Source organism: Macrobrachium rosenbergii, chromosome 15 (assembly GCF_040412425.1).
Source record: "Macrobrachium rosenbergii isolate ZJJX-2024 chromosome 15, ASM4041242v1, whole genome shotgun sequence".
Lineage (NCBI taxonomy): Eukaryota > Metazoa > Arthropoda > Malacostraca > Decapoda > Palaemonidae > Macrobrachium > Macrobrachium rosenbergii.
The window spans coordinates 13,534,212-13,549,994 of record NC_089755.1 but is presented as its reverse complement, the minus strand read 5'-3'; the positions used below and the strand labels follow the sequence as shown (position 1 = coordinate 13,549,994).

The following is a 15,783-nucleotide window of genomic DNA, read 5'->3' as shown; positions in this document are numbered from 1 at the left end:
AATTCTTCATTGAACTTTCAGTATTAATCTCATTATAATGTAACAATCCTTGCTATTGTCTGATATAATAGGATTTTTACAGAAGTAAGACATTAGTATGCTTTATTGTATCAGGCTTGGTAGTTCAAATAAATAATAATGAATTCTGACACCTTAAATCTGCAGAAAATGATCAGTTAGGTTTTTTTCTCCTTCTAATTGGTAATCAGCTTTTTCCTGTTAGTTTGATTACAGTATTTTCTTGCTTTAAGCTGCTGTTGTGTATGATTTTTTCATATTGACATCAAATTATACAAAGAACTTTCTTTTCAAGAATCTTTTATGGGACAGGTTTATTTTGTTAAACTTGGTTACTTCTTCGGAATCATTTTTTATGTTCATTTTTGGATTGTTGCTTTTCATGCCAGGAAAGTTTGTGGTTGTTTTCTTTAGCTTTTTGAGTCATGAAGGTTACCTCTCAAATTGAGCCAAGATGAGAGAGCAACCAGAAAAATCTGAGTATTTTTATGAAAGTTTGTTTTAATATTATGCCATTAAAAAGTAATTTTACATTTTCTCAAATGTTAAGATTACAAGCAAGTCATTACCACTATGCTAGTTTTTAATTGAAGGTGAGTCATCTATCAATTTCCTCCTATCAAAGTGGGATTAGTCTTGTTTGTAATGTAAATATCCATTGGTGAAGTTACATGATAAAAATGACATTTTTGTTGTAAAATAAGGTTTTATATATACTTAACCAAGTAATTACATGATTGGAGCCTTCTCCACCTCCTGCACATGGACATAGAAGATGCTAATAGAGAACTGAGCTCTTCAGCTATGTTGTACCTATATGTCAGCTGAAGTAAATGCATGGGCACTTGACCCTCACCAAAACAAAAGATTTAACTGTACTGAAGTATTTCAATTCTAAAGTTGCCATTAAAGTAGACACTCCTAGTATAAAATTAACTTCATGTTTTTGTATATATAAAAGATTATTTTATTATAAAAATTACATTTTTATTATAAAATAAAGTTTTATCCATATATGATAATTAAAGTAAAAAATAGAAAGTTTCATTTAACCATGGCAAAATGTAAATTTGAAATTCACAGTAACATTTAGTATTTTATGTAAATTAGGTTTTCTTTACCCTGCCCACTACCAGGGAAGAATAGGTATAATCAGTGCTAAGAAGAGCCCAAGAACAGTTTGTGCCCTATGTCCAGAGAGGGGAGGTGGATTGGCTTACTTTTTTGATCATGTAATTTTGGCCAGGCCTGTATATATAAAACTTTTATTTTATCATAAAAATGTCATTTTATATAAGTAACTTAATAATAATTACTAAGTAACTATATAATGAATCCCACATTGACAGGAGTGGGAAGCATGGACATTTTCCATCCAAAAACACTCAGTAAAGGAATATGAATTTGAATTAGAGATTGCTAGCATTGGTGTAATGCTTGTTGTAACCTTATCTGTTGAAAGAGCTGCAGCAGGAAGATACTGCCTCTGGTTGGCGATCTCAACCTGTAGTGATGTGGCAGTAAAACTTAGAGGCGTCTCTACTCAGTGGGAGAACCCTTGCAGGTCGAGAGTACTCTGAAGACTGACAAGGCCTTACAAAATAAATGCCCTTGCCTGGACATTGTGCAGTACAATAAATACAACCAGAAATTCATTACCACACAATATTAAAACCATCACCCAACCATTAAAAACCAAGGACTGGTGGGTACTCCTGGTACATGGCATCACCAGGCATCCCAAAACTCAGCATCCTTTAACAAGGCTGAATAGGGGATAGTTTCAGATTGGAAGGTATATCCCTATCCTTCTTCCCCAGTACCATGCCAGCCATGGCCAATGGGCCTAATGTACTGTCAATTGTTATAGACTGTCTCCACATCTCACAAATAATGGGAGGCAAACACTGATTTTGACTTCCAGTAAGTTGATTGGAAAATCTTGTTCAGAATGACAAGTTTTTCTTAAAAGCCAACGAAATGGCGACTGCTCTAATCTCATGAGCTCTTACTTTAAAAATAGAGAGATCGTCTTCTTGAAATCTTTGAGTGTGACTCAAAATAACACTCTTTAAAAGAGGGGCCAAGGCATTCTTAGATAGCGGTCATGAGGGTTTTTTCAAAAAACACCATAGATTCAGAGAGGGACCTCTAATCCCTTTAGTCCATCCAAGTAGTACCTAAGAGCTCTAACTGGGCAAAGAGTTCTCTCCTGGTCTGCTGGCCTAAAGATATCTAAAAACTCTTGATCATAAACAAACAAGGCCAAGGGTTGGACAGGGTTTCATTCTCTTTGCCAGGAATCCAAGTGTGAATGAGCAGACTGCATCTCCTTGTGAAAAACCCACTTATTTACTGAAGGTGTGTAATTCACTGATCCTCTTTGCCAGTTGGCTAAAGCAAATAAAAGAGTCTTTCTGGTTAAGTCTGTCATCAATAAAGCATGAAGGGGTTTCAAATGTATGGCCGGAGATCCATTTGAGGACAACATCTAGATTCCAGGCAACTGAACGTAGACTTCTCTTGCTTGGAAGTATCTAGGGATTTAATTTGATCACTTATGTCTTGATTAGCAGACAACTCGAGACCTCTATGTCTAAACAGAGTTTAGCATAGATCTATAACCTCTGATTGCAGAGGTAGCCAAGTCTTGAGAGGACCTCAGAATATTTAAAAAATCAGTGATCGTGCTACAGAGGCTTTAGAAGACAATATGCCGTCTTTGGCACCAGTCACAGAGGATTGTCCACTTTGCCTGGTAGACATTAGCAGAAGATTGACATCTGCATTTGGCGATTGCTTCTGCAGCTTTTCTTGAAAAGCCCTTTGGTCTGACAAGCTCCCTGACAGTCAAAAGTCTGTCAGAGTAAGAGCGATAAGCCTAGGAAGAAGTGAGGCTGCTTTAGAAGGCTTCTCTTCTGAGGTAAAATTCTTGGGAAGTCTATTAAGAGACTGGGAAGGTTCGGAAACCACTCCTTCTTTGGACAAAATTTTGCTTAAGTGTTTGGACACGTGGTGTGTGATCTGTCATGAACTTTTCAGGAACTTCCCTCACCATGCTGAACATTGGGAAGGTGTAGACATCTAAGTCTGACCAGTCCTGGAGCATGGCATCCATTATCCATGCCCGAGGTTCTCAGGGAGAACAGTAGATGGGGAGGCAATGGTTCCTCAACATCACAAACAGGTCTACTGATGGTTTTCCCATCATTTCCACAGGTTGGTGACACACCTGTGGATTTCAGTGTCCATTCCAGTCAGAAGGACCTGTTTGCAGAGACTTCTTGTCTGCCAGAACATTTAACTCTCCTGGATGAAGTAAGTTATTATTCTGGCATGGTTGATCTCTGCCCAGAGAAGAAGATCCTTGGCCACTTTGTAAAGGGAGAAGGAATGAGTCCCTCCTGATTTTGATGTAGGCCAATGCTGTCCTGTTGTCTGAGTGGACTGTGATTGTCTTGCCAGGTAAGTCTCCGTCGCTAAATGTTGAAGGGCCAAGTGAGTCACCTTCAATTCCCTTTAATTTATTTATGTGTAATTTCTTCTCTTCTGACCCACTTCCTGGATATTTCCATGTCATTCAAAGCCTCCCCAGCCTTGGTTAACCCAGATCTGATGTGTCTGAGTACAATGTTAGGTCACATTCAGCAGGTGCAATGACTTTCCTAAGTGAGAACCTCTCCTCTGCAGCCACCACAAAGATCCTCCTTGATCTCAGGTGTGATGCAGAACATGAAGGAGTCTGGGAGAGTTTTTCAAACTGTCAACTGGCAAGCAGCCTTTAGGAAGAATTGTAGGACTCTTGTAATGTAACCTTCCTAAAGGCACAAACTTTTGATGGGTGAGAGATGTGCCCAGTCAGACTCATCCACTTGTCAGCTGTGCACGATGAGCAAGATATGAACTTTTCTTACTTTCTTCTTTTGCAGTCTTGAATGTTTTTGAGGGATGGAAAAGCCCAAAAGTTTGGAGAGCATCGATCCTTCCCCAAATTGAGAAAAGTAAAAGTGTCGGATAAATAAATTGGGATTTCTGGACATTGATTAAAATGACCCAACTCTTGGGCCCAAAGTAGAGTTTTTGAAGGTCCTCATATGTTTATCTTTTCTTTTTTTCAGGGAAGAGTAGTATGTTTTGTTGTCCAGATATAAACAGATGTTGTTCCCCATGAGATGGAGCCATCTCACTACAGGGGCGGGAACACTGGTGAATACTTGTGGTGCTGTAGAGAGGCTGAAAATAGAGAGCCCTGGACAAGAAAGGACCCTGCCCTGGAATAAAACTGCAGATACTTCCTTTCAGTCCGGATGTACTGGGACATAGAAGTACGCATCCTCCATGTCATCATTACTATCCAGTCTCCTGATGAATGGCTGACAGGACTGAATGGTTCGTTTCCATTTATAACTTGGTGGTCTGCACAAAAAATTCAACACTGACATCTGGAGGACTGGTCTCCAACCTCCCGAATTGCCTTGGGGATGACAAACAGATGGTTGTAAAACCCTGCTGTGCTTATGTCTTCGACCAACTTTACAGGATTTTCTTGATTGTCTTATCGATTTTCTTTTGGACCAAAACCTCAAAAAAGGTAAAGTAGGCTGTTAAACTGATTTACGAGGATGTCAAAAGAGGTTTTAACTGATTCAACAGGATTTTATTTGATTGACTTTTACTACCCAGGGTTCTGCATTCCTGGCTTCCCATTTGTCCCAAAAAACTGGATAAGCCTGGTAACCTCTTCAGAACACCATGATACTAACCTCACTTGTTTTTGGCTGGTTTTAGGAATTTTCATTTGTTTTGTCAGACTTTTTATCATAGATTCGGTCAGTAGGGATAAATTTTCTGCTGAAATTTGGTTCTTTGTCCTCAAAAAGGTGGGTTTACTTTTCAACGTTGGGAAAATGAAAATCTCCTGAATGAGACCAAAGTGCCACCTCAAGTTTTTGGACGCGTTAGACCATGCAACAAAAGGTTCTGTGTCGACTTCTGTTCTGGATGCAATCTGTTTTTGTAGCTCTTGGGAATAAGGAGGTGACTGATTAAAGGTAAACAGGAAGATGGTTTAGTCTTTAAAGAGGAGTCTTGAACACCTTTGGAGGTAAAGGTATTGCATCATAGTTCCATTTTTAATAAGAACCCTCATGGAAATGAGGTAGCCAGCTCCTTATTAGCCATCCCTAATGGCATATTTGTGCAATTTTTTCAATTTCAGCCAGTCTGCAGTTGATAGTGTGTCTAATAGATTTGTTTCTCTCAAATTTCTGATAAGGAATTTAGTTTTTGTACATGCAACTTACCCGTCAGATATATACTTAGCTATAGTCTCCGACGTTCCCGACAGAATTTCAAAACTCGCGGCACACGCACAGGTAGGTCAGGTGATCAACCATACCCGCCGCTGGGTGGCGGGAATAGGAACCATTCCCGTTTTCTAATCAGATTTTCTCTGTCGCTGGTTCCGGCAACATCTGTTGTTGGTTCCTCCTGCTTTGATTTTCATTTTTCGCTTGCTGAGGATCTTTTGGACTGACCTTGGTGACGTATTGGATCTTTGGTTTGGCATACGCTTTTGTGGACTGTTTTTGATTTGGCTTTGGAATTTTCTGTTAAGATGTCTGATCAGAATGTTGCACCTGTGTTTCGTGTGTGTTGGAGGCAAGAATGTAAGGTGAGACTGCCGAAAGCTTCGTAGATCCTCACACTGTATGTATGAGGTGTAGGGGAATGATTGTTCTTGACAATAGGTGTACTGAATGTGAGAAATCTGTCTGATCAAGGAATGGAAGGCTTTGAGTTCTTATGTGAAGAAGCTGGAAAAGGATAGAGTTAGGAAGGCTTCTTCTAGAAGCTCGAGTAGGTCTCTTCTGCTGAGAATGATTTTGAAATTAACATTCTTCCAGACTCTCCTAATCCTTTGGTTTCAGCTTCCTTCACCTTCATCGAACCTGTGGATTCGTCCTCTGAAATGGCTGCCATGATGAAAGCGAACTTCCGTGGATGAAATTGCAGATGCGTGCGATGAAGGAAGGAAAAGAAAGAGTGACAGTGATGTTGTGCAGTGTCCCCAGTGTAGTGGAGGGGGCGTCTGATCGGCTCCGCATTGCTCCTAGGCCTAGACCTCTTCCAAACTCCCAGGACCAGTGGAGGAGGAATGTCGACAGCTGCAAGGGGGATGAAGAGCATCCCCAACGATCAGGCGTCCCTTCGGCAGATCCTGTTGTTGCGTCCCAGGCTGCCTTGGATCGCCATAGAAAAGGGATCCTGAAAAAGTTTTCTTCTTCTGCTTCATCTTCTCCGAGACGTGGTTGGAGTTCGGCTGAGGAGTCGCGCCTTTGAAGAGAGATCTTGGAAGGCTCCTAGAGGAGACGCTTTGGACTCTAGCCCTGAGCGCTTCCCAGAGGATTCTCCTGTTGTCAAGAAGAGAGCTCAAAGATCCCCTCTCTCCTCTCATCAGGGGTGAAGGAGTTCACCAAGCAGATTTGGTCGGCCTCCAGGCTCAGTTATCTGCTCTTGCTGGATCTTTGCTAAGGAGCTCTTCTTCTTAGGAAGGATGACTCTTCCCCTGTCAAGTCCTCCAGAACATCTTCTCCCAGCAAGCGCTTCTTCCTGCACGCTCTCTTCTCCTGAAGCTTCCTTCCAATGGCATTCAGCAGCAAGTTTTCTCTTCCAGGCGCTCTTCTCCTGGTAGGGCAGGCGCCCCTCCAGCAGGCGCACTTCTTCCAGGCGCTCGTCCCGGAGAGAAGCGCCTCTCCTTCCAGGCGCATTTCGCCTCACTGTACTTCTCCTTTGTTGCAGATGCCTCTCACAAGCTCTCCCTCCCTCCGGCAGGCGCTTCTCATCAGTTTCTAGAAAGCCCAGCCACCCTTTTCTGGGGCCTCCTCTCCTGGAAGGCTCTCATCAGTGGACAGACCCCCTCTCCTGTCAGGCGCCAGAGTCAGCGCCATCCAATTCTCCTGGTAGCGCTTCTCTTCTCCTGGTAGGCGCTCTTCAGTGGACAGGAGTGCTTCTCCTTCTCAGGCTCTCTTCTCCTGAAGGCCCTTCTTCTTCCAAGCCTTCTCCTCCTCCTGCTGGCCTGGAGGAAGTTTCAGAGGATGAACCCCAAGGATGCTGGAGTTTCTGATTACAAGAGGTTGGCAAGTTTACTAATTCAGGAGTTTGGAGATTCTCTTTGTCATGCTGCTCCTCCTTCTCCTGGATCTTTGTGGGACAGCACCAAGTCAACTAGACCCTCCTCTATTTGTCAAGATGCGCCCGACGATCTCGATGAAGAAGGCCTTTAAAGGGCTTTCGGAGTGGATGCAATCTAAGAAGGATGCAAGCAAGACTGTTTTCTCCTTGCCTCCTTTGAGACTTTCTGGGAAAAGCAGGAATGTGGTATGAGACCAAGGAGCCTATGGGGTTGGGTTCTCCCATCATCTGCTGGATCAGATTTCTCTAATCTAGTTGACTTCTCCAGAAGACTTTCCCTTTTCTTCAGCCAAGGCTTCTTGGGGAATGAGTGAAATGGATCATCTCCTCAAGGGCCTTTTTAGAGTTGTGGAGGTCTTCAACTTTATGGATTGGTCTCTTGGAGCTTTGGCCAAGAGGACTCTTAGACGGATCCCGAAATTCCTGTGTTGGATGACCTCAGCAGTGTTTTGTCTTGCTTGGACAAAGCAGTGAGGGACGGTTCCATGGAGATCGCTGCCTTATTCGGAGCTGGCCTCTGAAGAAGAGATCAGTATTCAGCTCTTTCCTCACCAAATCTGTGTCTCCTCTTCAGAGATCCTCTCTTCTGTTTGCTCCTTTTCTCCCATCCTTTTCCTCAAAACTTGGTAAAGAGATTTCTCGTTCTTTATCTGAAAAGGCTTCCCAAGACCTTTTTGGCCCAGTCTTCGAAGAGGGTGAGACCTGCATGCTCCCTTTTGCCAAGAAGGAGAAGGCTCCCTTTCAGGAGCCCTTTCCTTTCGTCCAGACCCTCCTTCAGGAGCAAAAGACCAGAGAGAAGAGGAAGACCTTCAGGACTCCCGTTCTAGAAGGACCAAATGAAGAACAAGTCCTCCAGACGACAGTGGGTGCCAGACTGCTGAACTTCGCCGAGGTCTGGGCACAGAGAGGGGCGGACGACTGGTCCCTCTCCATTTTGAGAAAAGGGCTACCTTATCCCCTTCAGGGAAAGTCCTCCTTGAACAACAACTCCCAGGGAGTTATCCGCCAGCTACAGGGATCCCATCAAGAACCAGGCTCTTTTTCTAGCGGTGGAACAAATGTTAGAAAAGGAAGCCATAGAACCGGTTCAAGACCTCTCCATTCCCCGGGGTTTTACAACCGGCTTTTTCTGGTTCCAAAATCCTCGGGGGTTGGAGACCGGTTCTGGATGTAAGCGCCCTGAACTTCTTCATAATCAAGACGAAATTCAAAATGGAGACTACCTCCTCGGTTCTGTGCAGCTCTTCGTCCAGGGATTGGATGGTCTCCCTGGACCTGCAGGACGCTTACTTCCACGTTTCCCATTCATCCCTCGTCAGGAAAGTTCCTGAGGTTCATGGATTCAGGAAAAGTTTTTCAATTCAGGTCCCTGTGCTTCGGTCTTTCCACAGCCCCCAAGTGTTCACGGGCATTCTTAAGGAATGTGGCTCATTGGCTTCATTTAGAGGGTGAGGATATCAATGTATCTCGACGATTGGCTGATTCGAGCTCAATCAAAGGACAGTTGTCTGGAGTACTTGTCTCGACCTAAATATGACACAGTCCCTAGGACTTTAGTAAACCTCGAGAAATCCCAGGTTGTTCCTCAGCAGAGCATTGTTTACCTGGGGATTCTGATGGATTCTCGGGTTTTCTAGCCTTTCCATCCCAAAGAAGAGAATAGATCGCTGCATAGAAAAGGTGACAGTTTTCTAAGGAAAAACATTGTTCAGCGAGGGAATGGATGAGTCTGCTGGGGACCATTTCCTCGCTGGAACAGTTCGTTTCTCTTAGGAAAACTTCATCTGAGACCTCTTCAGTTCTTCCTGAAAGGAATCTTGGGACCAGAAGTCCCAGAGACTTAGCAACTTTGTTCCAAATTTCGGACAAGATAAAAGAGGATCTCAACTGGTGGTTAGACCCCAGAAATTAAAACCAGGACTGTCTCTTCAGTTGCCGAGCCCTCGCCTAGTGTTGTTCTCAGACGCCTCGAGTCGGGATGGGGAGCAACACTAGGCTCGAGAAGTGTCAGGCACCTGGGAAGGGAGACAGGTGAACTGGCACATCAACAAGAAAGAGCTATCAGCAGTTCATCTGGCTCTCATCCAGTTCGAAGACTTCTTGTCAAGGGGTCAAGTAGTCCAAGTGAACTCAGACAACACCACAGCCCTGGCTTATATCAGGAAACAGGGAGGAACACACTCCTTCTCCCTTTACGAAACAGCAAAAACGTTGCTGTTATGGGCTCAGGAGGAGAGGAGGATCAGACTCCTCACCAGATTTGTTCAGGGAGAGAGGAATGTGAGGGCCGACCTTCTCAGCAGGAAGGACCAGGTCCTTCCCACAGAGTGGACTCTCCATTCAGAGTTTGCAAAGACTGTGGAACCTGTGGGGAAGGCCGAATATCGACCTCTTTGCAACCCATTGGAACAAGACTGGAGAACTACTGCTCTCCGATCTCGGACCCCAGAGCAGTTGCAATAGACAGTCTTTCTCTAGATTGGACAGGATTAGACGGATATGCCTTTCCCCCATTCAAGATCCTAGGGAAGTGGTAAGAAAGTTTGCATCATCGGAAGGGCAGCCAAGACTGACCCTGATCGCTCCCTTTTGGCCAGCTCAAGACTGGTTCACAGAGGTACTGGAATGGATGATAGATTTTCCAAGATCGCTTCCTCTCAGGAGCGATCTTCTCAAACAGCCCCACTTCAACAGATTCCACAAGAATCTCCCCGCTCTCAAACTAACTGCCTTCAGACTATCGAAGGTCTGGTCAGAGCGAAGGGTTTTCGCGCAAAGCTGCAAAGGCTATTGCAAGAGCCAGGAGATCCTCAACCCTTGCACCTCTACCAGTCGAAGTGGGAGGTCTTTAGAAGATGGTGCAGGACCAATAAGATATCCTCTTCCAGTACCTCTGTGACAAACATTGCTGATTTCTTTATCTTATCTGAGGGAACAGTGTAACCTGGCTGTTTCCACCATTAAGGGATACAGGAGTATGCTTTCTTCAGTTTTTAGACACAGAGGTCTGAATATCTCGGAAAATAAGAGACCTTCATGACCTTATAAGGTCTTTTGAAACGTCAAAAACAAGTCAGGACTAGAAACCTCCCAGCTGGAATTTAGATGGTTTTAAAATTCTTAATGTCTAAAAATTTGAACCTCCTCATCAAGCTTCCTTCAGGGATCTCACCAGGAAGTCACTTTTCCTCTTTGCCCTTGCCTCAGCTAAGAGAATAAGCGAAATACAAGCTTTGGAAGGTTCAAAGTTGGTTTTAAAAGGACTTCAGCTATATGCTCCTTTAAACCATTCTTTCTTAGCGAAGAATGAGAACCCTTCAAAACCTTGGCCAAGAACCTTTTGAGGTAAAAGGTCTTTCTTCTGTGACAGGACAAGAGTTGGAGAGGACTCTATGCCCTGTCAGGAGCCTTAAATTCTATCTGGAGAAAAAGAAATCTCTGGGAGGTAATACTTGAAAGTCTTTGGTGCTCTGTCAGGATCCTTCAAGAAATTTCTCAAAGAATGCGCTGTCATTTTTATTAAGGACGTCATCAAGGAGGCTCATCTTTCTCATGCAAGGATGAGCACTTTACAGCTCCTTAGAGTGAATGCACATGAGGTGAGAGCCATTGCTACTTCTTGGCTTTTCACAAGTCTTGTCTCTCCAGTCTATTTTGGACTCAACCTATTGGAGATGTAATTCAACGTTCGCATCTCATTATTTGAGAGATATTAGAGTAACGTTATGATAAGTGCTTCTCTCTAGGAGCTCTACGTATCTGCGGATTCGGTGCTGGGACAGGGAGCTGAATCTAATCCTATTTAGTTTAGTTAATTTAGTTGTTTTTTAATGCTTGGTGGTGTGTGTTTTTATGGTTGGTTGAAAGAGAGTGTTGGAATTATGCTTCCCTTTCATCTCTTATCACTAACAAGGTTAGGATTGGTCAGGTGGTCGGGTTTGGTTGTCATGTTCTTGTAATTTTATTGACACCTAGCTCTGTCATGTAAGAGGATAGCCCCCATTGATATGATTCAGGTGTAGGCTCTGTCATGTAAGTGGGTCAGCCCCATTGACACGATCCATAACAGGCTCTGTCCATGTTAGTGGGTCATCCCCATTGACACGATCCAGAAGGGCTGTCAGTCATAGGTCACATCCTCGCTGAAGCTCTTGAGGCAAGCAGACTCATAGACAGTATCCATGAAGTCTTCTGCCCAATCAGGTAAGAACCATGGTTTTTTGTTTATCCTACAACATATGTTGTTTCCCGTTTTTTTTTTTATTTTCTGTCTCTTGCCCTCCTCCAAGGGTGCCATTCAGCTAAGTATATATCTGACGGGTAAGTTGCATGTACAAAAATGATATTTTTATGATAAAATAAAGTTTTGTACATACTTACCTGGCAGATATATACGATTAATGGATGGCCCGCCCAGCCTCCCCTCAGGAGACAGGTGGAAGAGAAAATCTGATTAGAAAACGGGAATGGTTCCTATTCCCACCCAGCTGCGGGTATGGTAGATCACCTGACCTACCTGTCGCGTGTGCCGCGAAATTTGAATTTCTGTCGGGAACGTCGGAGACTATAGCTAAGTATATATCTGCCTATCATAAAAATATCATTTTCCTGGTCAATGTCCTGGCACATCAATCTCAATCTAGGAAGCTGAATACCTTCAAGACTTTTAAAAAAGTGTCAGGCTAGAGTCACAAAGAGGTCTACATTCCACAGCCCTGGCATAATCTTAGCAGAGTTAAGAGCCAATCTCCCGGTCCCTGTGTCTACAAGGTTGAGAAGACTCCTGGGAGGAGGCAGAAACTCCCAGTGAAATGGACCACGATACCTTTTTGGTGACAGATGGGAGGAAATGCACTGAAAACTGCTTTACCCAGCTCCCTTTCCTGAACCAGTGGGCCAACTGTCAATGCCCACTAATGCATTCCTGAGGGATGAGGAGAGGATCATCTTCAGTAGTCTGGAGGCCTATGTTCATCTGGGTAGATCTTTTTCCAGGTGATTGGGCATTTCGAAGAGAGTTGATAGCAAAGAGGAAGTACAGTGAACCCTCCATTCTATCTGCATTCAATCTGCTTTCAGCTCACCACAAACATCTTCAGATCTCTTTTGATCCTTTGAACTGTCAAGAAAACTCATTCCAAAACCAGGTGACCTGGAACCTGGATGTCGTCACAAAAATTTTTTATGGTCAAAAACCTTCGAGCCTCTTTCTTAGTGAATCTCAAGAAAAATGACAAGGAAGGTTTTTCTAACTGCTCTTCAATGGGTAGATATATTCCAGTGAACTTCCCGGCTGATCAATAATGCATGAGGTCTTGAATCATAATGGTCAGTTTCTCTAAGCCGTATGTTCTTGCTGGACGAGGATTTGATCAAATGGCCCAGGTCTTCCCTCATTTGAGGGTATGATCTCCAGTCCGCCTGATCCTGTAGCAGCAGGTTGCTTTCCTGTAAAGGCCTCAAATTTTATCCAACTGCCCTGGATAGGTTCCAACGAAGGATCCGTGACAGAAGGTGTTGGCACTGTCAAATTTTGGCTTTGCACCAAGAGTACACTGCGAGAATTTTGGCACATGGCACTATCGGAAACTTTCGAGCGTATGGACAGTGGGAGTCTTTTGGCAGTTAAGGCACTCGGAGAGAGCCATTAACCTCGATCGCTTTCAGACACTGGGCTTCCGACACCATATGTTCGGACATTGGGTTCGGACACTGTTACTCAGGAATTGTGTGCTTGGAAGTTGGACATTCTGAAGTTGCTTTCGCTTGGACACTGGACACTTCGACACAGAACAGTCGGACACTACATGTTTGGAAACCAGGTGCTCTGCTCTGGATGCTCGGACAAAGGAGAGGAATGCCACGTCATAGACCGGCTCACTGTCATCGAAGTGTCATGCACAAGCCAATCTGGGACTGGAAGTTAAGCATTTGGACACAGAACACTTTGACACTGCATGTTCGGACACTTTCATCCTACAACTTGGATTTAGGAATGCCACGTCAAAGACTGGCTTCTGTCACCAAAGTGTTATTTTTTTTTGCTCAGGACTAACCCAAAAAAACTGCAGGAGGAAGAGGACTGTGCTCTTGTTCCCAGGGAATCTTACGGGGAGAGAGGAAGCCGTTGGAAGGAGCATGCCTTTTCAATGGCCTTGACACTTCTGAAAATCGTTTTACGCCCCCTTTCCGGACTGGTGTCTGAATCACTGGATGACAGAGTGCACATCTGTTGTTGCTCCTTTTGGCATTCCGCCAAGTCCTGGGTTGATCAAGAGGCTCGATTGAAGGGAAACTACCCCTTGGGCAAACTCCACCGATCCCTTGGACTTCCGGTTTGCTTCCTCCCCAGGTTTGTGGAGCCTAACATTGACCTTTGTCTAGGAGCATTGGTGGGACAAGTAGTCACCTCCTCACTTGCTAACACTAATGGACCTCCTGTTTATGCTGGCAGGCATCAGGTTCGGAAATTGTGGCCAGGTAACAGAGTTCGAGGAAAAGTTGGAGGACTTGGTCAGGAGAACTTCAGGTAGAGGTACCCAAGGCTGAAACTATCCAATTTCAGAGTGTTGGTAGGTAAACCTTTAGCCTCAGCTCTAGCAGCTGCCTTTATGTCTGTCTTTTGAGTCTAGTCTAGTGTGCTTCAAAACTTTCCATTTACAGATCCCTAGTCTTTGCATTGGTCACATTTGTTCAGACTGAGTAAATTTGCTCAGGCTTCAATGGCAACACAAAGTGGGCAGCTCATGCTAGCAGAAGTAAAATAAATAGTATTACAGCCTTTGGTACAATACCTAATACTAGACACACTCTTCCCATCTCCAACTAAGTCACAATAAGTCCCAAGTCTGAATAATCAACTAGCTGAGCTAATAAAAGCACGCTGCCAACAAAATGAATACTTCAATGATAAAATAAAGATTGTTCATCCGGCTGGCATTCAAATCAGAGCTGCTCAACCTCCTCCCGTCAGTTGTTGAGTGGCGTTAGAAAATCTGAATGAGAAAATTTCAGCATGTTGTACCTATTCTTCCCCCAGTGGGCGGGGTCTAACCACCTGCACTAAAACAATAGTTTTGCGTTACTGTGAATTTCAAATTTACAACTGCCATGGTTAAGTGAAACTAATAGCTATGTAGTTACTTGGTAAACTTTACTTAAATAAAAATATCATATTTCTTTTTTCATACAAAAATATTCATATTGAGGATGGTTTGTGTATGTGCTTTTTTTTTTTTTTTTTTTTTGTAAAGTGTGTCTGCTTGACTGAAGTACAGATTTCTCAGAAATGCATAACAAATTTATTTGCTACTCCTTTGTGTGTTTGCCATGAAAGTAGAAGATAGTCCAGTTAAATGGGGCAGTGTGAATGTTCCATTTTTAGTTTTCTGTAAAAGATAACTATTGAGATGGCTTTGTCTGTCTGTCTGCACTTTTTCTGTCCACCCTCAGATCTTACAAACTACTAAGGCTAGAGGGCTGCAAATTGGTATGTTGATCATCCACCCTCCAATCATCAGACATACTTTCTAGCCTCAGTTTTTATTTTATTTCAAGTTAAAGTTAGCCATAATTGTGCATCTGGCAACAATATAGGCCAGGCCACCACCGGGCCGTGGTTAAAGTTTCATAGGCTGTGGCTCATGCAGCATTATACCAAGACCACCAAAAGATAGATCTATTTTTGGTGGCCTTGATTATGCATTGTACAGAAAACTTGATTGCGCTGAAGAAACTTCAGCGCATTTTTTTATTTTTATGTTCTAATGAAACTGTCTTTCCCTTCCACAGATGAGGACTTGATGGTTGGTAAATGAAAGCCGGACAGGTAATGATGATCCCATCCTCAGGTTCACTCCTGGAAGTGAAGGAATGTTAAGTGGACAATTGTACTGAAAGTGTTTTAAGGAAGTCTTCTCATCTTGCTGTTGCTCTTCTTTGAGAAGGAAGGAGGTATTTGATTTTTATTTTATTTTGTTTTGGTTTTGTAACTTTATGTGGTCACTTGTTTATCTGTTTTAAGGTCAGTTCTTTCTTTAAGAGTTGCAGCTTTTTCTCTTCGGTCACTGCTTTCTCTCTTTAGAATTACTGCTTTCTTTCTTTTGGGTCATCGCTTTCTCTCCTTAGCTTCACTGCTTTCATTCTTGAAGGTCACTGCTTTCTCTCAATAAATTCACTACCTTTTCCCTCTGGGGTCACCACTTTCTCTTCTTAGGTTCACTGCTTTCTCTCCTTAAGATTACTGCTTTCTTTCTTGGGTCATTGCTTTCTCTTTTGAGCCAAGTCTCAATACCTTTTTATTTTGAGCCACCACTTTCTCTCCTTAGGTTGACTGCATGCTTTAGGATCACTGCTTTCTCTTTCTTGAAACGTTCAAAGTTGGGTCATTGCTTTCTCTCCTTAAAGTCACTCTGGCTCCTGTTTTTGGTGACCACTTTCTCTCCTTAGGTTTAGTGCCCCGTATTTTTCTTGAGGACCACTGCTTTCTCTTCTTAGGGTCACTTTTTCTTTCATGGGTCATTGCTTTCTAATTACTCTATAGCCTCAAAATATTATGAAGTAGATAGTCTG

At 43.3% G+C, this 15,783-nt stretch overlaps 1 long non-coding RNA gene across 6 annotated transcripts in view; it reads left to right on the top strand.

Annotated features, from left to right (window-relative positions):
• Window positions 1–15,783, top strand: part of LOC136846445 (uncharacterized) — a 798,351-nt gene that overhangs the window by 775,322 nt on the left and 7,246 nt on the right. For all 6 annotated transcript variants that reach the window (XR_010855393.1, XR_010855394.1, XR_010855392.1 and 3 more), the window contains one exon: window positions 15,004–15,165. This is a non-coding gene — a long non-coding RNA (uncharacterized lncRNA). The remainder of the gene's footprint in view (window positions 1–15,003; window positions 15,166–15,783) is intronic.